Source organism: Ranitomeya variabilis, chromosome 8 (assembly GCF_051348905.1).
Source record: "Ranitomeya variabilis isolate aRanVar5 chromosome 8, aRanVar5.hap1, whole genome shotgun sequence".
Classification (NCBI taxonomy): domain Eukaryota; kingdom Metazoa; phylum Chordata; class Amphibia; order Anura; family Dendrobatidae; genus Ranitomeya; species Ranitomeya variabilis.
The window spans coordinates 161322183-161345890 of NC_135239.1; the positions used below are offsets into that span (position 1 = coordinate 161322183).

Genomic DNA, 23708 nt, shown 5'->3' on the forward strand with positions numbered 1-23708 from the left:
TGTTGGACTGAAATAAACTTTTGGCATTTTTTACGGAGCTGGAACTCAACTTCCTTTTTTCCTTTGATTTATATTTAATACAGAGCTAGATAGCATAAAAGCCGGTAATTCAATTGCCGGCTTTTGCTATCTCCTTATCAAACACGACAGGATATGAGACATAGTTTACATACAGTAAACCATTTTATATCCCGTATTTTTTACATATTCCTCACTACTAATGTTAGAAGTGTCTGTGTGCAAAATTTGGTGGCTCTAGCTGTTAAAATAAAGGGTTAAATCACGGAAAAAACTAGCGTGGGCTTCCACGCAATTTTCTCCGCCAGAGTGGGAAAGCCGGTGACTGAGGGCAGATGCCTAGAGAGGGACCATGGATATTGGCCCCCCTGGCTAAAAACATCTTCCCCCAGCCCCCCTAGAAGAGGCACATCTGTAAGATGCACCTATTCTGGCACTTAGCCTCTCTCTTCCCACTCCCGAGTAGCAGTAGGATATGGGGTAATAAAGGGTTAATGTCACCTTGCTAATGTAAGGTGACATTAAGCCTGGTTAATAATGGAGAGATGTCAATAAGACACCTATCCATTATTAATCCAATAGTAGAAAAGGGTTAATAATACACACACACACATTATGAATAAAGTATTTTCATGAAATAAATACACATGGTGTTTTAAAATCTTTATTGTATGCTTAATCCACCTGAAGACCCTTGTTCTGTAAAAAAAAAAACATAAAAAAGCAACAATATCCCATACCTTTCCGGCATTCAGTCATGTCCCACGCTGTAAATCCATCTGAAGGAGTTAAATAAATTTACAACCAGGAGCCTGCTAATGCAGCTGTTGCTCCTGGTTGTAAAAACTGGGAAATGAATGGAATGCAGGGGAACATAGCATCTTAGACTTGCGGTGATGCGCCCCCTGGTGGCATAAACTCATATGAACTCTAGCGTGGGAATTTTTCCTAATATTTTCTCACGCTAGAGTTCATATGACTTTATGCCAGCAGGGGGCGCATCACCGCAAGTCTAGTTCCAATGCATTCCATTCATTCATGTTTTTAGCCGGGGGGGGTCCTATAACCATGGACCCTCTCCTGGCTATTAACCCCTTCACCCCCAAGGGTGGTTTGCACGTTAATGACCGGGCCAATTTTTACAATTCTGACCACTGTCCCTTTATGAGGCTATAACTCTGGAACGCTTTGACGGATCTTGGCGATTCTGACATTGTTTTCTCGTGACATATTGTACTTCATGATAGTGGTAAAATTTATTCGATATAACTTGCGTTTATTTGTGAAAAAAATGGAAATTTGGCGAAAATTTTGAAAATTTTGCAATTTTCCAACTTTGAATTTTTATGCCCTTAAATCACAGACATATGTCACGCAAAATACTTAATAAGTAACATTTCCCACATGTCTACTTTACATCAGTACAATTTTGGAACCAAAATTTTTTTTTGTGACGGAGTTATAAGGGTTAAAAGTTGACCAGCAATTTCTCATTTTTACAACACCATTTTTTTTTAGGGACCACATCTCATTTGAAGTCATTTTGAGGGGTCTATATGATAGAAAATACTCAAGTGTGACACCATTCTAAAAACTGCACCCCTCAAGGTGCTCAAAACCACATTCAAGAAGTTTATTAACCCTTCAGGTGTTTCACAAGAATTTTTGGAATGTTTAAATAAAAATGAACATTTAACTTTTTTTCACACAAAATTTATTTCAGCTCCAATTTGTTTTATTTTACCAAGGGTAACAGGAGAAAATGGACCCCCAAAGTTGTTGTACAATTTGTCCTGAGTACGCTGATACCCCATATGTGGGGGTAAACCACTGTTTGGGCGTATGGCAGAGCTCGGAAGGAAAGGAGCGCCATTTGACTTTTCAATGCAAAATTGACTGGAATTGAGATGGGACGCCATGTTGCGTTTGGAGAGCCCCTGATGTGCCTAAACACTGAAACCCCCTACAAGTGACACCATTTTGGAAAGTAGACCCCCTAAGGAACTTATCTTGATGTGTGGTGAGCACTTTGACCCACCAAGTGCTTCACAGAAGTTTATAATGCAGAGCCGTAAAAATAAAAAATCATATTTTTTCACAAAAATGATCTTTTCGCCCCCAATTTTTTATTTTCCCAAGGGTAAGAGAAGAAATTGGACCCCAAAAAATGTTGTGCAATTTGTCCTGAGTACGATGATACCCCATATGTGGGTGTAAACCATTGTTTGGGCGCATGGCAGAGCTTGGAAGGGAAGGAGCGCCATTTGACTTTTCAATGCAAAATTGACTGGAATTGAGATGGGACGCCATGTTGCGTTTGGAGAGCCCCTGATGTGCCTAAACACTGAAACCCCCTACAAGTGACACCATTTTGGAAAGTAGACCCCCTAAGGAACTTATCTTGATGTGTGGTGAGCACTTTGACCCACCAAGTGCTTCACAGAAGTTTATAATGCAGAGCCGTAAAAATAAAAAATCATATTTTTTCACAAAAATGATCTTTTCGCCCCCAATTTTTTATTTTCCCAAGGGTAAGAGAAGAAATTGGACCCAAAAAAATGTTGTGCAATTTGTCCTGAGTATGATGATACCCCATATGTGGGTGTAAACCATTGTTTGGGCGCATGGCAGAGCTTGGAAGGGAAGGAGCGCCATTTGACTTTTCAATGCAAAATTGACTGGAATTGAGATGGGACGCCATGTTGCGTTTGGAGAGCCCCTGATGTGCCTAAACACTGAAACCCCCTACAAGTGACACCATTTTGGAAAGTAGACCCCCTAAGGAACTTATCTTGATGTGTGGTGAGCACTTTGACCCACCAAGTGCTTCACAGAAGTTTATAATGCAGAGCCGTAAAAATAAAAAATCATATTTTTTCACAAAAATGATCTTTTCGCCCCCAATTTTTTATTTTCCCAAGGGTAAGAGAAGAAATTGGACCCCAAAAAATGTTGTGCAATTTGTCCTGAGTACGATGATACCCCATATGTGGGTGTAAACCATTGTTTGGGCGCATGGCAGAGCTTGGAAGGGAAGGAGCGCCATTTGACTTTTCAATGCAAAATTGACTGGAATTGAGATGGGACGCCATGTTGCGTTTGGAGAGCCCCTGATGTGCCTAAACATTGAAACTCCCTACAAGTGACACCATTTTGGAAAGTAGACCCCCTAAGGATCTTATCTAGATGTGTTTTGAGAGCTTTGAACCCCCAAGTGTTTCACTACAGATTATAACGCAGAGCCGTGAAAATAATTTTTATTTTTTTTCTCAAAAATGATTTTTTAGCACCCAGCTTTGTATTTTTACAAGGGTAACAGAATAAATTGGACCCCAAAATTTGTTTTCCAATTTGTCCTGAGTACGCTGATACCCCATATGTGGGGGGGAACCACTGTTTGGGCGCATGACAGAGCTCGGAAGGGAAGGAGCGCCATTTGGAATGCAGACTTAAATGGATTGGTCAGCAGCCGTCACGTTGCATTTGCAGAGCCCCTGATGTACCCAAACAGTACAAACCCCCCACAAGTGACCCCATATTGGAAACTAGACCTCCCAAGGAACTTATCTAGATGTGTTTTGAGAACTTTGAACCCCCAAGTGTTTCACTAAAGTTTATAGCGCAAAGCCGTGAAAATAAAAATTCTTTTTTTTTTTCACAAAAATGATTTTTTAGCCCCCCGTTTTGTATTTTTACAAGGGTAACAGGATAAATTAGACCCCAAAAGTTGTTGTCCAATTTGTCCTGAGTACGCTGATACCCCATATGTGGGGGGAACCACTGTTTGGGTGCATGACAGAGCTCGGAAGGGAAGGAGCGCCATTTGGAATGCAGCCTTAAATGGATTGGTCTGCAGGCGTCACGTTGCATTTGCAGAGCCCCTGATGTACCCAAACAGTACAAACCCCCCACAAGTGACCCCATATTGGAAACTAGACCTCCCAAGGAACTTATCTAGATGTGTTGTGAGAACTTTGAACCCCCAAGTGTTTCACTACAGTTTATAACGCAGAGCCGTGAAAATAAAACATCTTTTTTTTCCCACAAAAATGATTTTTAGCCCCCCAAATTTTTATTTTCCTAAGGATAACAAGAGAACTTGGACCCCAGAAGTTGTTGTTCAATTTGTCCCGAGTACGCTGATAACACATATGTTGGGGTAAACCCCTTTTTGGGCGCACGGGAGAGCTCGGAAGGGAAGGAGCACTGTTTTACTTTTTCAACGCAGAATTGGCTGGAATTGAGATTGGACGCCATGTCGCGCTTGGAGAGCCCCTGATCTGCCTGGACAGTGGAAACTCCCCAATTCTACCTGAAACCCTAACCCAAACACACCCCTAACCCTAATCCCAACGGTAACCCTAACCACACCCCTAGCCCTGACACACCCATAATTCTAATCCCAACCCTAATCCAAACGTAAATGTAATCCAAACCCTAACCCTAACTTTACCTGCAACCCTAGCCCTAACCCTAACCCTACCCCTAACCCTAACCCTAAACGTGACTGAAATACGTGTCACTAAAATACGTGGCACTGAAATACGTGGCACTGAAATACGTGGCACTGAAATACGTGGCACTGAAATACGTGATACGTGGCACTTAAATACGTGGCACTGAAACACGTGGCACTGAAATACGTGATACGTGGCACTGAAATACGTGGCACTGAAATACGTGGCACTGAAATACGTGGCACTGAAATACGTGGCACTGAAATACGTGGCACTGAAATACGTGGCACTGAAATACGTGATACGTGGCACTTAAATACGTGGCACTGAAACACGTGGCACTGAAATACGTGATACGTGGCACTGAAATACGTGGCACTGAAATACGTGGCACTGAAATACGTGGCACTGAAATACGTGGCACTGAAATACGTGGCACTGAAATACGTGGCACTGAAATACGTGATACGTGGCACTTAAATACGTGGCACTGAAACACGTGGCACTGAAATACGTGATACGTGGCACTGAAATACGTGGCACTGAAATACGTGGCACTGAAATACGTGGCACTGAAATACGTGGCACTGAAATACGTGGCACTGAAATACGTGGCACTGAAATACGTGATACGTGGCACTTAAATACGTGGCACTGAAACACGTGGCACTGAAATACGTGATACGTGGCACTGAAATACGTGGCACTGAAATACGTGGCACTGAAATACGTGGCACTGAAATACGTGGCACTGAAATACGTGATACGTGGCACTTAAATACGTGGCACTGAAACACGTGGCACTGAAATACGTGATACGTGGCACTGAAATACGTGATACGTGGCACTGAAATACGTGGCACTGAAATACGTGGCACTATGACTGTCAGAAAATGTTCATTAAACGGTTAGGGATGAGTTTAGGGGTAGGGTTAGGGTTTGGATCCCTTTATCACCTTGATGGTGGTGGGTGGCTTTTCAGTGTGTTTTCTGTTTTTTTTCGATAAAAATGCATGCGTTTTTAACGCAAACAAACGCATGTGCTTAAAAACGCAAGAAAATACTGCAGGTTGTATTTCTGAAAATGAACGCATGCAGAAAAAAACCGCATGCGTTTGAAAACGCGACCAAACGCGTACAAAAAAAACGCATGCGTTTTCAATGTCAAATATAGGGAAAAAACGCATGCTTTTTTTGTGCAAAAAACGCTGCAGACAAAAACGCAAGTGTGAAACCAGCGACGCTTTTTATAGCAAAAAAGTTTTTGCGTCTCCACATTTTGAGACCTATAATTTTTCCACATTTTGCTCCACAGAGTCATGTGAGGTCTTGTTTTTTGCGGGACGAGTTGACGTTTTTATTGGTAACATTTTCGGACACGTGACCATTTTTGATCGCTTTTTATTCCGATTTTTGTGAGGCAGAATGACCAAAAACCTGCTATTCATGAATTTCTTTTGGGAGAGGCGTTTATACTGTTCCGCGTTTGGTAAAATTGATAAAGCAGTTTTATTCGTCGGGTCAGTACGATTACAGCGATATCTCATTTATATCATTTTTTTATGTTTTGGCGCTTTTATACGATAAAAACTAAAATATAGAAAAAATAATTATTTTGGTATCGCTTTATTCTCAGGACTATAACTTTTTTATTTTTTTGCTGATGATGCTGTATGGCGGCTTGTTTTTTGCGGGACAAGATGACGTTTTCAGCGGTACCATGGATATTTATATCAGTCTTTTTGATCGTGTGTTATTCCACTTTTTGTTCGGCGGTATGGTAATAAAGCGTTGTTTTTTGCCTCGTTTTTTTTTTTTTTCTCTTACGGTGTTTACTGAAGGGGTTAACTAGTGGGGCAGTTTTATAGGTCGGGTCGTTACGGACGCGGCGATACTAAATATGTGTACTTTTATTGTTTTGTTTTTTTTATTTAGATAAAGAAATGTATTTATGGGAATAATATATTTTTTTTTATTATTATTTATTTAGGAATTTTTTTTTTTTTTTTTTTACACATGTGGAAAAATTTTTTTTTTACTTTTTTACTTTGTCCCAGTGGGGGACATCACAGATCATTGATCTGGCAGTGTGCACAGCACTCTGCCAGATCGACGATCTGCTGTGCAGGGCTGCAGGCTTTCCAAGTGTCTGCTCTGAGCAGACACTCGGTAAGCCACCTCCCTCCCTGCAGGACCCGGATGCCGCGGCCATCTTGGATCCGGGACCTGCGGCGAGGAGGGAGGTAGGAGACCCTCAGAGCAACGCGATCACATCGCGTTGCTCCGGGGGTCTCAGGGAAGCCCGCAGGGAGCCCCCTCCCTGCGCGATGCTTCCCTATACCGCCGGTACACTGCGATCATGTTTGATCGCGGTGTGCCGGGGGTTAATGTGCCGGGGGCGGTCCGTGACCGCTCCTGGCACATAGTGCCGGATGTCAGCTGCGATATGCAGCTGACACCCGGCCGCGATCGGCCGCGCTCCCCCCGTGAGCGCCGCTGATCGGTGATGACGTACTATCCCGTCGGCGGTCATACGGGCCCACCCCACCTCGACGGGATAGTACGTCTGATGTCAGGAAGGGGTTAATATCTGCCCTCACTCACTGGCTTTCACACTCTGGGGGAGAAAATTGCGCAGGAGCCCACGCCAGTTTTTTCCGTGATTTAACCCTTTATTTTAACAGCTAGCGCCCCCAAATTTTACACACAGACACTTCTAACATTAGTGGTGAGGATTATGTAAAAATATAAGCGATATGAAATGGTTTACTGTATGTAAACCATGTCTCATATCCTGTCAGGTTTGACAAGGAGATAGCAAAAGCCGGCAATTGAATTACCAGCTTTTATGCTATCTAGCTCTGTATTAAATATATATATACTAGATGGTGGCCCGATTCTAACTCATCGGGTATTCTAGAATATGTATGTAGTTTATTTACGAAGCGGTGTTTAAATCCTGCTGCAATATCGCTGATTAGTCGCGGCCGGCTGGGCGCGACCAATCAGCGAAGCGTGGTTTAAATCCTGCTCCAATTCGTGGCCGGACTGCGCCTGTCGCTGATTGGTCGCGGGCGGCTGGCGCGACCAATCAGCGACGCGGGATTTCCGTTACAGACAAACAGACCCTTAGACGATTATATATATAGACTAGACGGTGGCCCGATTCTAACGCATCGGATATTCTAGAATATGTATGTATGTATGTACGTTGCGCTTAGCACAGCCACGTAGTATATAGCACATATATAGCGTGTATCGCCATACAGATGACATACGGATAATTTTTAGAGAAAAAATTGCATCCTCGTGTTGAATACGGATCACTGGAACTTTTCTGCGTATTACTCCTGTAAAAAACAGACTGTATTTCCCTACGCCTAAGGCTGCCGTCACACTAGCAGTATTTGGTCAGTATTTTACCTCAGTATTTGTAAGCCAAAGCCAGGAGTGGGTGATAAATACAGAAGTGGAGCATATGTTTCTATTATACTTTTCCTCTGATTGTCCCACTCCTGGTTTTGGCTTACAAATACTGATGGAAAATCCTGACCAAATACTGCTAGTGTGACGGCAGCCTAAGTCTGTAAGATAAAAACCAAAATGCCTGGATATGCTTTGTGTGAATCAAGCCATAGACAAGTATGCAAGAGTAGATGTGTCCATGTAAGATGTCGGATGGATGGCCGGGGCACCAATGCTGACTGCCTTGTGCTGTGCAATCCAAGTGGTATCAATTATCATGCGGCAGCTGCAAATCTTCATATGGCTCTGTGCACACAGCAACTTTTTCAAGTGGATTCTGACTAGTCAGCCGCCTTATTAGCAGGATATAGGTGATCACTTACACAATAGGATTGTATGGACAATATTATTGTGTTCTTCACATTTCAAGGTGCTGTGCCCTTATGAGATCTTTTTCCTGAAGGTATGTAGCCCTCAGATTCCTTACTGCCATGCCATGTGAAGAGCCAACTTACAGTAGACTTAGGGTATGTGTCCACGTTCAGGATTGCATCAGGATTTGGTCAGGATTTTTCATCAGTATTTGTAAGCCAAAACCAGGAGTGGAACAATTAGAGGAAAAGTATAATAGAAACATATGCTCCACTTTTGCATTTATCACCCACTCCTGGTTTTGGCTTACAAATACTGAGGTCAAATCCTGACCAAATCCTGATGCAATCCTGAACGTGGACACATACCCTTATAGAGATCGCACCTTGGGTAAACCCACTTAGACTTGAATTGTAAAGGCCGCTGGTCCAGGACAGGACTCAGGTTGTGTACGGTGATGGCGGCATACATGGATTGTATCTACGTGTCTGTGTGTAGTCAGGAAAGAATTTCAGTAGTGGCCTAATAACTGCAAGGACGATTGAGGTGATGGACAAAGGGAAACAAGTGGTTGCGGAACGGTTGAAGAATGTGCGCCATTCCATGGGAACACTGGTGGCTGAGAACTCCCTCCTGATTTGGTTGCGGAACCCTGTGTCTCCTGTATTCTGCGGCTCTGTGTCCCGGTCTTCAATCTTCTCTCTGTAGTGTGTTGTGTAGGACGTACTGTATACAATGTTGGTGCCTACATCACAGGTTGAGCCCTATAACAATTGTAATGTGAGCTGACATTATGACATCTGCTCTCTGTATATGGAGCCCTCTATACTTCCAGGTCTAGTTGTGGAATAGTCAGGATAGTAATGATCATCCCCATCATTGTCACTGTGGAAAGTGAAATCCAGACAAAAACCACACAACACAATATATTTATATAGAATTTAGTTTTTTATTGGAATAGCAATAAGCAACATTGTAGTGAAAATATTACTGGCTCTTTAAGAAATTAAACTATGGTCACAGTGACTCAGATTGGCCCCGGCGGAGACCACAAAACAAGCTGTGGTCATTGGGGACCACCTGAGAGCCACTGGGACCCAAAGATCCAGAGGAAGGCAAAGAAACCCCCTGAAGAGTTCTACTTTAGGGGGGAAAAAAATTCCTTCCTGACCCCATTGCTGGCGATCGGATATTTCCCTGGATCTTGTGTCTGGCTGCATATTGCTGTATATAACATTGGGTTACGTCATGTGAACAATGGCCAAATAGCTGTTTGCTGAGCACTCGTCCTATATAATAATATCTGCGATGGAGGCTCCTGATACGGCTTCCAACGAAGAGGTGAAATTAGCCAAATGTGTATAAGAGCTAGTGAGTGATAATGGAGACAATGGCGGAAGGTAATAAATCATTACCTGTCTACCAATATCTTGTTCTGGAAGACTTCAAGATATCAAGTATTACATGGCAATCCATTCTATTGAAAGAGTACCAGGTAATACCACATGTGTCCTGGAGAGGCCGCTACTTCCTAGAGCTGATTGGTGAAGTTGTTCACTGTCAGACCCCCAACTATCAACTGATGGCCAGCAAGTCCTCATGTATGGGCAGGAGATGTTCACACTTGGCATATTTTGTGATTCATCAGGATCTGGATATAGACATTTTCGATACAGTCAGATTAAAGGTGTTTTACAGGAATGGTTTATAAATATATAGGAGGTAACCATTGGTAGAAAAAAATGCACAGAGCTTTCTCCCTGCTGCTCCAGCTCTGGATCTTCAGCACTTCCTGTGGTCTATTTTGACAGGCAGCAGCGGTGATGGCTCAACTACAGCACAAATCACTGCTGCAGCCAATCACTAAGCTTAGAAGCTCTGCCGACATGGGCCACTGAGCCAAGTGATTGGCTGCAGAACTGCAGTCATAACGTCACCCTTGAAGCCAGTGACTAAAGATCAGAGGCAGCAGTGAAGAGCCAGAACTGGAGCGGCGGAGGCAGTAAAGCTTCATTTGTTATTTTCACACATTACTGTAAAACCACTTTAAGGACCAGGCAATTTTTAGTTTTTTCCTCCCCGTATTCAAAGAACCAGAACTTTTTTATTTTTCCATTGATATGGCCGTGTGAGCGCTGATGTATTGGAAAGCGGGAAAAAAGTTCAAAGTGTGGCAAACAGCAAAAAACTGCAGTTCTGCAATTGTTTTTAGGTATTTTATGTACAGTGTTGATTTTACGGTTAAAAATCCAGGTCAGCACAATTACGCAGATACGAAATATACAGATTTTATTAACGTGATGGAACAACATTGAGAAATTTATGTAACTTTAGGATATATATGATGTTTTGATCACCTGTTATTAATTTTTTTCTCTTGTTGCAACAGCCGAAAAAATATAATTCTGGCATTTTATTTTATTTTCTAGTTACACCGTTTAACCATTGAATTAATTTATTTTATATTTTGATGGATCTGACTTTCACGAATGTAGCGATAACAAATATGTGTATTATTTTTATTTCTTAATTTTTAATGGGGGAAAACGGGTGATTTGAACTTTTATTTTTATTTTTTTTTTCATATTGTTTAAAACATTTTTTTTACTTTTCACTGTATTTGCTAGTCTCCTTGAGGGACTTAAACCTGCACTGCTGATTGCTTACGCTGTATACAGCATTGCTATATACTGTACAGCAGAAATCACGGTCTCCTATAAACAGCAGCCACAGGCAGCTCTTACAGTAGTACTGTGATTGTCTTACCGCTGTCTGTAACATCATGTCCTCCCTCTATCTGAAACTGAACCTGTCAAAAACTGAACTCCTCGTGTTCTCTCCCTCTACTAACCTACCTTTGCCTGACATTGCCATTTCCATGTGTGGTTCCACCATTACTCCAAAGCAACATGCCCGCTGCCTTGGGGTCATCCTTGATTCCGAGCTTTCATTCACCCCCCACATCCGATCACTGGCTCGTAGTGTTGAGCATTCCGATACAGCAAGTATCGGGTATCAGCCGATACTTGCGGTATCGGAATTCCGATACCGAGTTCCGATACTTTTGTGATATTGGTGAATCGGTATCGGAACCATATTCATGTGTAAAATAAAGAATTAAAATAAAAAATATGGATATACTCACCTCTCCGGCGGCCCCTGGATCTTACCGCCGTAACCGGGAGCCTCCGTTCCTAAGAATGAGCGCGTGAAGGACCTGCGATGACGTCGCAGCTTGTGATTGGTCGCGTGAGCGGTCACATGAGCGCTCACGCGACCAATCAGAAGCTGCGACGTCATCGAAGGCCCTTCACGCGCTCATTCTTAGGAACGGAGGCTCCCGGTTACATCGGTAAAGTCCAGGGGCCGCCGGAGAGGTGAGTATATCCATATTTTTTATTTTAATTCTTTATTTTACACATGAATATGGATCCCAGGGACTGAAGGAGAGTTTCCTCTCCTTCAGACCCTGGGAACCATTCCGATACTTTGCGTCCCATTGAAATGCATTGGTATCGGGTATCGGTATCGGCGAGATCCGATATTTTGCCGGTATCGGCCGATACTATCCGATACCGATACCAATGCATATCGGAAGGTATCGCTCAACACTACTGGCTCGCTCTTCTTATCTGCATCTCAAAAACATTTCTAGAATTCGCCCTTTTCTTACTTTCGACTCTGCAAAAACTCTTACTGTCTCACTTATTCATTCTCGTCTGGACAATTGTAACTCTCTACTAATCGGCCTCCCTCTTACCAAACTCTCCCCGCTCCAATCTGTCCTGAATGCTGCTGCCAGGATCATATTCCTCACCAACCGTTACACCGATGCCTCTACCTTGTGCCAGTCATTACACTGGCTACCCATCCACTCCAGAATCCAGTACAAAACTACTACCCTCATCCACAAAGCACTCCATGGCTCAGCACCACCCTACATCTCCTCTCTGGTCTCAGTCTATCACCCTACCCGTGCCCTCCGCTCCGCTAATGACCTCAGGTTAGCATCCTCAATAATCAGAACCTCCCACTCCTGTCTCCAAGACTTTACACGTGCTGCGCCGATTCTTTGGAATGCACTACCCAGGTTAATACGATTAATCCCCAATCCCCACAGTTTTAAGCATGCCCTAAAAACGCATTTGTTCAGACTGGCCTACCGCCTCAACGCATTTACCTAACTATCCCTGTGTGGCCTAATAAAAAAAACAAAACACATAATCAGGTTCCTCGCATCATGTTCTCATACACTTTATGCAGTTAATAGCACTCTGTGTCTGTACTGCTACATACTTAGGCTGTCAACTGGTTCATGCAGCTTTACATGAACACCCGAGCCTTACACTATGGCTGGTCCAAATAACTAAAGCAATTGTTACCATCCACCTCTCGTGTCTCCCCTTTTCCTCATAGTTTGTAAGCTTGCGAGCAGGGCCCTCATTCCTCCTGGTATCTGTTTTGAACTGTGATTTCTGTTATGCTGTAATGTCTATTGTCTGTACAAGTCCCCTCTATAAGTTGTAAAGCGCTGCGGAATATGTTGGCGCTATATAAATAAAAATTATTATTATTATATTATTACTGTAATGACAGACATAGGGTCCCTCAGCGATCACATCATGGGTGCACCGTTGACAAGATAGAACGGTGCGCCCCCCTGTAGGCGCGCATTAAATGCCGCTGTTAATCTTTAACAGGTTAACGAACGTAGGCGGAGCTCTGCTTCACTAGTCACAGTCAGAGGCATATGATGGGTGAATAAAGGTTACCTTTAAATACATACATGAACACTCACACACATATTCACTCACATACACACTCACCTTAAGGGCTGTCCCACACGTCCAGATAATTCCGGTACCGGAATAAATCGGTACCGGAGTTATCCGTGTCCGTGTGCCTGGGAACTCACGGAGGCCATACGTGCGGCACACGTGTGCCGCCCGTATGGCGAGTGGGTACCACACGGAGCGTGTGGTACCCACTCTGCATGGTGCTGAAGCTGCGATTCATATCTTCCCTGCAGCAACGTTTGCTGTAGAGAAAATATGAAGAATAGTGTTTAAAATAAAGATCTATGTGTCCGCCGCCCCCCCACCCCCTGTGCGCCCCCCCGCTGGTCAGAAAATACTTACCCGCTCCCTCGCTGCTTCCTGGTCTGGCCGCGGCTTCTCCTGCATGCGGTCACGTGGGGCCGATCATTTACAGTCATGAATATGTGGCTCCACCTCCCATAGGGGCGGAGCCGACTATTCATGATTGTAAATGATCGGCCCCACGTGACCGCATACAGTAGGAGGCGCGGCCAGACCAGGAAGGAGCGAGGGAGCGGGTAAGTATTTTCTGACCAGCGGGGGGGCGCACAGGGGGTGGGGGGGCGGCGGACACATGGATCTTTATTTTTAACACTATTCTTCATATTTTCTCTATAGCAAACGCTGCTACAGGGAAGATATGAATACCGGCTTCAGCACCATGTGGGGGGGACAGCGCTTACTGTAGCGCTGTCTCCTGCACGCACACGGACCCCAGACGGAGAATGTCCGTGTGAGGTCCGTGTTTTACGCGGACCCATTGACTCTATTGGGTCCGTGTAAAACGTGCGCTCCCACGAACACTGACATGTCTCCGTGTTTGGCACACGGAGACACGGTCCGCAAAAAATCAATGACATCTGCACAGATGCATTGATTTTTATGGGTCTACGTGTGTCAGTGTCTCCGGTACGTGAGGAAACTGTCAGCTCACGTACCGGAATCACTGACGTGTGAAACCGGCCTAACACACACATAAACACAAACACATACCCCTCAACACAAGCACACGCACACACCCCTTCAGTGCTGCAGTGTTGGGGACACTAAACACACACCCCGTTAGTGCAGGGACACACAAACCATCACACAGCCACCCCTTTATTGTGGGGGTCACAGACACACATCTCTTTAGTGCTGGGGTCACACAAACAGACACACACACACCCCTTCAGTGCTGGGGCCAAATACACTGCCCTTCAGAGCTGCATTTCAGGGGACATGTACACGTGTGCTCACACACACACACACACGCACTCGCCTTAGCGCACACGACACACATGCACACTCACCTCAAAACACACACACAGACACATACACCTCAACACAAACACACGCATACACCCCTTCAGTGCTGCAGTGTTGGGGACACTAAACACCCCCCCCCCCATTAGTGCTGGAACACACAGCCACCACATTTCTGGAGTAACAGGCACACATTCCTTTAGTGCTGGGGTCACACACACACCCCTTCAGTGCTGAATTTCAGGGGACATGTGCACATCAACACACAGCTCAGTACACACACATAAACACACGTGCACACACCCCTTCATTGCAGCAGTGTTGGGGACAGAAACACAGACCCCCTTAGTGCAGGGACACACAAACCATCACACAGCCACCCCTTTATTGTGGGGGTCACAGACACACATCCCTTTAGTGCTGGGGTCACACAAACACACACACACACCCCTTCAGTGCTGGGGCCAAACACACTGCTCTTCAGAGCTGCATTTCAGGGGACATGTACACGTATGCTCACACACACCTTAGCACACACACACACACACATGACACACATGCACACTGTAGATGATTACCAACTCCCATCACCGGCACCGGAGAATCCTCACAGCACACGTACTCTGTGAGGATTCAGAAGTCTAACGTCAGATAGAGTCACTGCAGACTCTAACTTTGAGCTTAAACATCTACTTTAGCCAAAAACACTGTGATAATACTGATATTATCGCCATACAGTGACCATAAAATGGTAATATCAGTTTTACACCAGTGCTCTGCAGACAATATATGTGCACTGTGCATGCTCTCACCAGTGTTGTCTCACTGATTGCTGTCATTCATTTTCCCTTTTCCTATGGATTCAATCCAGTCCGGCGTAACCTCTTCTTCCATCCATAAGTTGTTCCTGTAAAATGTAACACACAACATCTTCACTTTACTGATTTTCCAGGACCCTTCTCACATTCTATCACCTCTACACAAACCACAACTTGTGTTACCTTATAATTATTCCCCTGTGCCTCCTTTAATAATGCTCCCCCTTGACCTCTAATAATGACCCAGTACATCCTTATAATGATAAAAACATCCCCTGTGCTTTCTTATATTAATAATAATAATGACTCCTTGCTTCCCCTAAAATGATAACAATCCCCCCATTGTGCCTCCATATAATAATGACACTCAGTGGCTCTTCATTGTATTAATGCTCCTGAGTAGGGTTGAGCGACTTTCATTTTTTAAAGATCGAGTCGGGTTTTGTGAAACCCGACTTTGTCCAGAGTCGAGTCGAGTGCAGTCGGCCGATTATCGCTAAAAGTCGGGGATCGACCGAAACACGAAACCCAATGCAAGTCAATGGGGAAGCATAGTCGGCAGTGAGTGGAGGCCAGGAAAACACCTACAGTGCCCATTTTAATGCCAAAAACATCCATTCTTGTTTCTGAAGCTTGTCAATCTTAATTAACTTTATAATAATAGTTGTTCAATGGAACTTGGGGGTCATTTGGCAAATTTGTGGGGGGTAGGGCTGGTTCAAGGTTTTAGTGGGCCCAGGAATCGTGGACTACGTCACGGCGGTGGAGCAGGGAGAAGTAAGTATTTCAACGTTGCAAGTGCTGTGATCCTGAGCAAGCAGGGGGGCACACTTGTTCGCATTGGCACTGGCACAGGGCCCCTCAAAGTACAGCGGTGTGTTTGCACGGCGGGGGCGCCTCCCACCAGCAGCGACACTTTTGCGTACTCTGAGGGGCCCTGTGCCAGTGACGTCGCCAACGAGTATGCCCCCCCCACCTGATGAAGGAACCTGCACTTTCATCTGCACCTTCCTCTTTGTCCCTGTGTAAGGTGGTATAACATGCGGGAAGGGGAACCTTACTTTCAGCAGGGTCAGATTCTGGCTGTGTAGAGTGCAAGGGGAATGTAGTGGTCTAGGTCAATGTACCAGCAGACTCATCTAGCAGTAGCTGGGCAATGGGCAGGATGAGGAGGAAACAGATATAGGGCCAAAGAATAAAGTAGGCTAAATGCAGTTCAAAATTGGTAACAGGACTAAACAGGCGGCATTGCTTTGTTCAGTGGAGTAGCAAACCCAGGAGCAGCAGACACTGTTTTAAGGGCCCAAACACACTAATAGGCCAAATGCAGTTTAATATCTGATACTTTAGGCCAAAAGCCTAAGACTGAAGCTCAGCTTTATTCAGTTGAGGGCAAACACCAGGGAGGGGCAGACACCGTTAGTAGGCCCTAACCACCAATTTTTAAAAACACAGCACTTAATGAGAGCCAGAAGGTTGAAGCTCAGCTTTATTCAGTTGAGGACAAACACCAGGCAGGGGCAGACACCGTTAGTAGGCCGTAACCAAAGTTGAAGGCCAAATGCAGTTTAATATCTGATACTATAGGCCGAAAGCCAGAAGGTGGAAGCTCAGCTTTATTCAGTTGAGGGCAAACACCAGGGAGGGGCAGACACCGTTAGTAGGCCGTAACCAAAGTTGAAGGCCAAATGCAGTTTAATTTCTGATACTATAGGCCGAAAGCCAGAAGGTGGAAGCTCCGATTTAGACAGTGGAGGACAATTTGAATTAGGGACTGCAGACAGACTTAGTAGGCTGTCCCCTGTGGACCATGCATCCACCACATTAACCCATTGCGCCTTAATGGACACGTAATCTTCCGTGGCCATGCCTACAGGTCCATGCGTCTGTTGTCAGGTGCACCTTTGTACTCACAGATTGCCAGAGTGCATGGACAATGCGGTCTTTTACATGCTGGTGGAGGGTTGGGATGGCTTTTCTCGCAAAAGAAGTGTCGACTGGTTAGCTTGTAGCGTGGTACAGCATAGTCCATCATGGCCTTATTAATAGTAAATAAAATATATAACTAGGCTCTATGAACTTTTAAATAGGTTCCAGGGGTACAAGGGCAGCATTAGTGTGGTCAGTGGAGGAGTATTGCAAGTAGGGGCCGCAGACAGGCTAACAAAGGCCTAAAATAACAAACAATAGTCAGGCATGGCAGTTTTAAATCGGTTACATGGATACACAAGCAGGCAGTATTGTGGTCAGTGGAGGAGTATTGCAAGTAGGGGCCGCAGACAGGCTAACAAAGGCCTAAAATAACAAACAATAGGCAGGCATGGCAGTTTTAAATCAGTTACATGGATACACAGGCAGGCAGCATTGTGGTCAGTGGAGGAGTATTGCAGGTAGGGGCCGCAGACAGGCTATCAAAGGCCTAAAATAACAAACAATAGGCAGGCATGGCAGTTTTAAATCGGTTATATGGATACACAGGCAGGCAGCATTGTGGTCAGTGGAGGAGTATTGCAAGTAGGGGCCGCAGACAGGCTATCAAAGGCCTAAAATAACAAACAATAGGCAGGCATGGCAGTTTTAAATCGGTTACATGGATACACAGGCAGGCAGCATTGTGGTCAGTGGAGGAGTATTGCAGGTAGGGGCTGCAGACAGGCTATCAAAGGCCTAAAATAACAAACAATAGGCAGGCATGGCAGTTTTAAATCGGTTACATGGATACACAGGCAGGCAGCATTGTGGTCAGTGGAGGAGTATTGCAAGTAGGGGCTGCAGACAGGCTATCAAAGGCCTAAAATAACAAACAATAGGCAGGCATGGCAGTTTTAAATCGGTTACATGGATACACAGGCAGGCAGCATTGTGGTCAGTGGAGGAGTATTGCAAGTAGGGGCCGCAGACAGGCTATCAAAGGCCTAAAATAACAAACAATAGGCAGGCATGGCAGTTTTAAATCGGTTACATGGATACACAGGCAGGCAGCATTGTGGTCAGTGGAGGAGTATTGCAAGTAGGGGCCGCAGACAGGCTATCAAAGGCCTAAAATAACAAACAATAGGCAGGCATGGCAGTTTTAAATCGGTTACATGGATACACAGGCAGGCACTCCAGGCAGCATTGTGGTCAGTGGAGGAGTATTGCAGGTAGGGGCTGCAGACAGGCTATCAAAGGCCTAAAATAACAAACAATAGGCAGGCATGGCAGTTTTAAATCGGTTACATGGATACACAGGCAGGCAGCATTGTGGTCAGTGGAGGAGTATTGCAAGAAGTGTCTGACACAGTTAGTACTCCCAAAAAATAAATAGATGTTAATGTCTTGCAAAACAACTATAAATAAAAAAAAGGGTGGCATGCTTAGGTACAGGGGTGGGCTCATCTGCAGAGTTTATGACAAAGTAATTTGGCAGTAAATTAGTATTTACTGGTGTCAATATAGGACACTGACCCAGACTACTGTAACTATCATCATAGATGTCAACAAATTGGTATTGATTGTCAGTGCCAGGCATTGAATGATGTCAGCGCATAGACTAAACATTGGTGGAGCTGTGCGAGATAATTTGGCACGTGGTAGAGCACAGTTTGAGCTGGGGGGGGGGGAACTCTCTTGTGGCCGGCGGTACCGCCCCAGGGCCCCTCATGTTACAACGGTGTGTCTGACGTTGGGTGCGCACCACCACCACCAGAGACACTACATTGTACTATGAGGGACCCAGTGGCAGTGCCGTCGACCAAAAGCGAGCACACCCACCTCTTCTGACAAACAGCACTGTAACTAACGGGTGCTTGCGCCAAGTGTCGAGAGTGAGACAACGGCCCCGTGGGGGGAGTTTTCCCATTGGGGGAGGTGTAAACATGTCGTATGCTGGTCAAACAGCTGCTGCAAATTAAGAGATTTTAACACTCAGTAAGACCAGTCCACAAGCAAGACCTTTTTATAGGGAAGCTAGGTGTCAGCTGGGAAAGGTGGGGCAAAATAATTTGAAATCCAGGAGTGGTTCATTTTAATGAAGGTGAGATCATCCACATTTTGGGTAGCCAGACGAGTCCTTTTTTCGGTTAATATTGAACCAGCAGCACTGAATACTCTTTCTGATAGCACACTAGCTGCTGGGCAAGCAAGCTCCTGCAACGCATATTCTGCCAATTCAGGCCAGGTGTCTAATTTGGATGCCCAGTAATCAAATGGGAATGACGGTTGAGGGAGAACATCAATAAGGGCTGAAAAATAGTAACCATACTGGACAAATGTTGTCTCCTGTCACTTTGAATGCTGCAGTACCTGTCCTGTCTGCGGTCATTGCGAAATCACTCCACAACCTGGTCAGAAAACCCCTCTGTCCAACGCCACTTCTGATCTGTGCACCTCTAACACCTCTGCCCTGTAGCCCCCTGCAGCTCGTGTGAGAACCATCACCGGCGCTGTGTGCTGGGAATGCCTGAATCAAACGGTCTACAAGAGTAGCTTGTTTGGTTGCTAATATTTGTTCGAGGTTCTCATGTGGCATAATATTTTGCAATTTGCCTTTATAGCGAGGGTCAAGGATGCAGGCCAACCAGTAATCGTCATCGCTCATCATTTTAATAATGCGTGGGTCCTTTTTGAGGATACGTAAGGCATAATCCGCCATGTGGGCCAAAGTTCCAGTTGGCAAATCTGCGGTTGTGCTGGTTTGAGGGGCAGTTACAGGCAAATCTACGTCACTTGTCTCCCTTACAAAAACAGAACCCGGCCTTGCAACGCCACTAATTTCTGTTGGCCCAGGAGAAGCTTCCTCATTAAAAAAGTACTCATCCCCATCATCCTCCTCGTCCTCCTCCTCCTCTTCGCCCGCTACCGCGTCCTCTACACGGCTCTGACCAGACAATGGCTGACTGTCATCAAGGCTTTCCTCTTCCTCGGCTGCAGACGCCTGCTCCTTTATGTGCGTCAAACTTTGCATCAGCAGACGCATTAGGGGGATGCTCATGCTTATTATTGCGTTGTCTGCACTAACCAGCCGTGTGCATTCCTCAAAACACTGAAGGACTTGACACAGGTCTTGTAGCTTCGACCACTGCACACCTGACAACTCCATGTCTACCATCCAACTGCCTGCCCATGTATCCTCCCACAAATACATAACAGCACGCCTCTGTTCGCACACTCTCTGAAGCATGTGCAGTGTGGAGTTCCACCTTGTTGCAACGTCGATGATTAGGCGATGCTGAGGAAGGTTCAAAGAACGCTGATAGTTCTGCATACGGCTGGAGTGTACAGGCTAACGGCGGATATGCGAGCAAAGTCTGCGCACTTTGAGGAGCAGGTCGGGTAACCCCGGATAACTTTTCAGGAAGCACTGCACCACCAGGTTTAAGGTGTGAGCCAGGCAAGGAATGTGTTTCAGTTGGGAAAGGGCTATGGCAGCCATGAAATTCCTTCCGTTATCACTCACTACCTTGCCTGCCTCAAGATGTACAGTGCCCAGCCATGACTGAGTTTCTTTCTGCAAGAACTCGGACAGAACTTCCGCGGTGTGTCTGTTGTCGCCCAAACACTTCATTGCCAATACAGCCTGCTGACGCTTGCCACTAGCTGTCCCATAATGACACACCTGGTGTACAACAGTGGCAGCTGCGGATGGAGTGGATGTGCGACTGCGGTCTGTGGACGAGCTCTCACTTCTGCAGGAGGAGGAGGAAGAGGAGGAGGGGGGGCGAACGCCTACAGCCAACTCTTTCCTTGACCGTGGGCTAGGCAGAACTGTCCCAATATTGCTGTCCCCTGTGGAGCCTGCATCCACCACATTCACCCAGTGTGCCGTGATGGACACGTAACGTCCCTGGCCATGCCTACTGGTCCATGTGTAGCGCCCCCACTGCCGCAGGGCCGAGGGGTACCCGGTACCGGGCCTCTGAGTCTCTGCTCTGGGGTTGTCACGGTGGCTAGACCCGGTCCGTGACCCTGCTGAGGGGCGTACGGTGATAGATGTAGATAGTGGTGGTGGTGCGGTGCAGTAAATAATGAGGACACCAGGTTGCAGTCTCTTTACCTCTTTACTGAAGATCTCTGGGTCCTCAATCCGGAATACGGTTAACCAGGCTGCGCAAGTCCGGCCGGTCCAATGGCACCTCCAGAGTTCTCTTTGCAGGTGGAAATCTGTGCCTTCCTGCTAGTGCTATGTGTTGTGGTCCTTCCCTGCTGTGCTTACGGAAAGTCCCCACAACTGTTGTGTCTGTTTCTTAAGTTCCCTCACAACTCGATTAGATGATGTTCTGCTAATCTTCCGTCCCTCCCTGATGTTACGGTTAGGACGGCACCCGTATGACGGGTAGGCTCGGAGCTCTTCCGGGACCCTAGAGTCGCCCCTCTCCACAAGTTGCCCCCTATGTCTTCGTAGGTGATTTAGGTGAGACAGCCCGCCTATGACTGACTGTCCTGCCGTTGGTTTGAAGTATTGCTTGAAGCTAGATGTGTGAATACTTCCTCGGCGTTCCGTCCGCCGGTTGTGCGCCTCAGTAGGATGTTGCCTCGGTCTCACAGCACGACTCCTACTGGTATTCTCCTTCTTGCTTTGATCTCGTTTCTCACTCAGCACAATCTATCTCGCTTCTAATCCTTCCTTGGGCACCGCCGCTATGCTGAGCAGGCACAGTCCCGTCACGTTCTCTCAAGTTGCCAGACCTCTGTCAGGATCCCACCCCCGACAGGGGCCCTACCGAATCTTCCCTCACAACACCCTCTGCCACAAGGTGTTGCCTGGTTCCAACCCAGTCAGCTTTCTGTCCTAACTTCCTGCCTGACCCCCAGTTTTACCAGTATGTGAGGAGTGGCCTAATGAATAGAACCCTTAGCTCCCCCTGGAGGCCCGGCTGTGAAATGTATTGGTGTCTGTGATACCTGGTCAGATGAACTCCTTCAGTGCCATCAGACGTACCATAGCTCCCCTTAGTGGCGGAGCCACAGTACTGCAACGACCAGGACTCTGGGGCGCTGCACATGCATCTGTTGTCAGGTGCACCTTTGTAGTCACAGACTGCCTGAGTGCATGGACGATGCGGTCTTTAACATGCTGTTGGAGGGCTGGGATGGCTTTTCTAGAAAAGAAGTGCCGACTGGATAGCTCGTAGCGTGGTACAGCGCAGTCCATCAGCGCTTTGAAAGCTCCGCTTTCAACTAACCGGTAGGGCATCATCTCTAATGAGATTAGTCTAGCAATGTGGGCGTTCAAACCCTGTGTACGCGGATGCGAGGATGAGTACTTCCTTTTCCTAACAAGAGTCTCATGTAGGGTGAGCTGGACTGGAGAGCTGGAGATCGTGGAACTAGCGGTGGTGCCGGTGGACATGGGTGAGTGAGAGAGGGTTGGAGATGGTATTCTTGACGGTGCCCTACATGCAGTGTTTCCTACTACTAACCTGGTGATTCCCTGACTGCTTTGGCCTGGCGACGAAAGCTGCACAGATACTGCAGGTGGTGTGGGAAATGGTCGGCTTACAGGGAGGGAAGGGATGTAGCGTTGCTGACTAGCTTCATTGGCCAAGGGTGCTGCAACCTTTAGGGACGTTTGGTAGTTAGTCCAGGCTTGCAAATGCATGGTGGATAAATGTCTATGCATGCAACTTGTATTTAGACTTTTAAGATTCTGACCTCTGCTTAAGGTAGTTGAACATTTTTGACAGATGACTTTGCGCTGATCATTTGGATGTTGTTTAAAAAAATGCCAGACTGCACTCTTTCTACTATCGGATACCTTTTCAGGCATTGCAGACTGAGCTTCTTTAACCGGATGGCCACGCTGTCCTCCAACTGGTTTAGGTTTTGCCACGCGTTTTTGGCCAGATACGGGCCCGGTAGATGGAACCTGTTGTGATGTTGATGCCTGCTGCAGCTCCTCCTCCTCCGCTTCAGAACTACTGCCGCCTGCACCCTGTTCCCCCAATGGCTGCCAATCGGGGTCAACAACTGGGTCATCTATGACCTCCTCTTCTATGTCGTGTGCAACTTCGTCTGTGTCACCGTGTAAGCCGGTGGTATAGCGTTCGTGACGGGGCACCATAGTCTCCGCTGGGTTTGATTCTGCCTCAGTACACTGCGAGGGCAATGTTCTGGTCTGAGTCAAAGGAACAGCATAGTAATCTGGCTGTGGCTGTGCATCTGTGCACTCCATGTCCGATTCAACTGCTAATGGGCATGGCCTGTTAACTGTTTCACTGTCTAACCCAGGAACGGTATGTGTAAAGAGCTCCATGGAGTAACCTGTTGTGTCGACTGACGCATCCTTCACTGTTGTTCTGGGTGAAGGACACAAGGAAGCGACTTGTTCCTGACCGGGAGCATCCACTGATGATGCACTGCTCTGACATTTTGCACTTTCCGAGGAGGAGGCGAAAGAGCTAGAGGCAGAGTGAGCAATGAAAGCCAATACTTGTTCCTCCTGCTCCGGCTTCAAAAGTGGTTTTCCTACTCCCAGAAAAGAGAGCGTTCGAGACCTTATGTAGGCAGACAACGTTTTTGGCTCAACAACTCGAGAC

The 23708-nt window shown here is 46.1% G+C and overlaps 1 long non-coding RNA gene across 1 annotated transcript in view; it reads right to left on the minus strand.

Moving 5' to 3' along the window:
- Nucleotides 1–15222: 15222 nt before the first annotated feature.
- Nucleotides 15223–23708, minus strand: part of LOC143788741 (uncharacterized) — a 311204-nt gene continuing 302718 nt past the window's right edge. The window contains exon 3 of the long non-coding RNA XR_013218724.1: nucleotides 15223–15281. This is a non-coding gene — a long non-coding RNA (uncharacterized LOC143788741). The remainder of the gene's footprint in view (nucleotides 15282–23708) is intronic.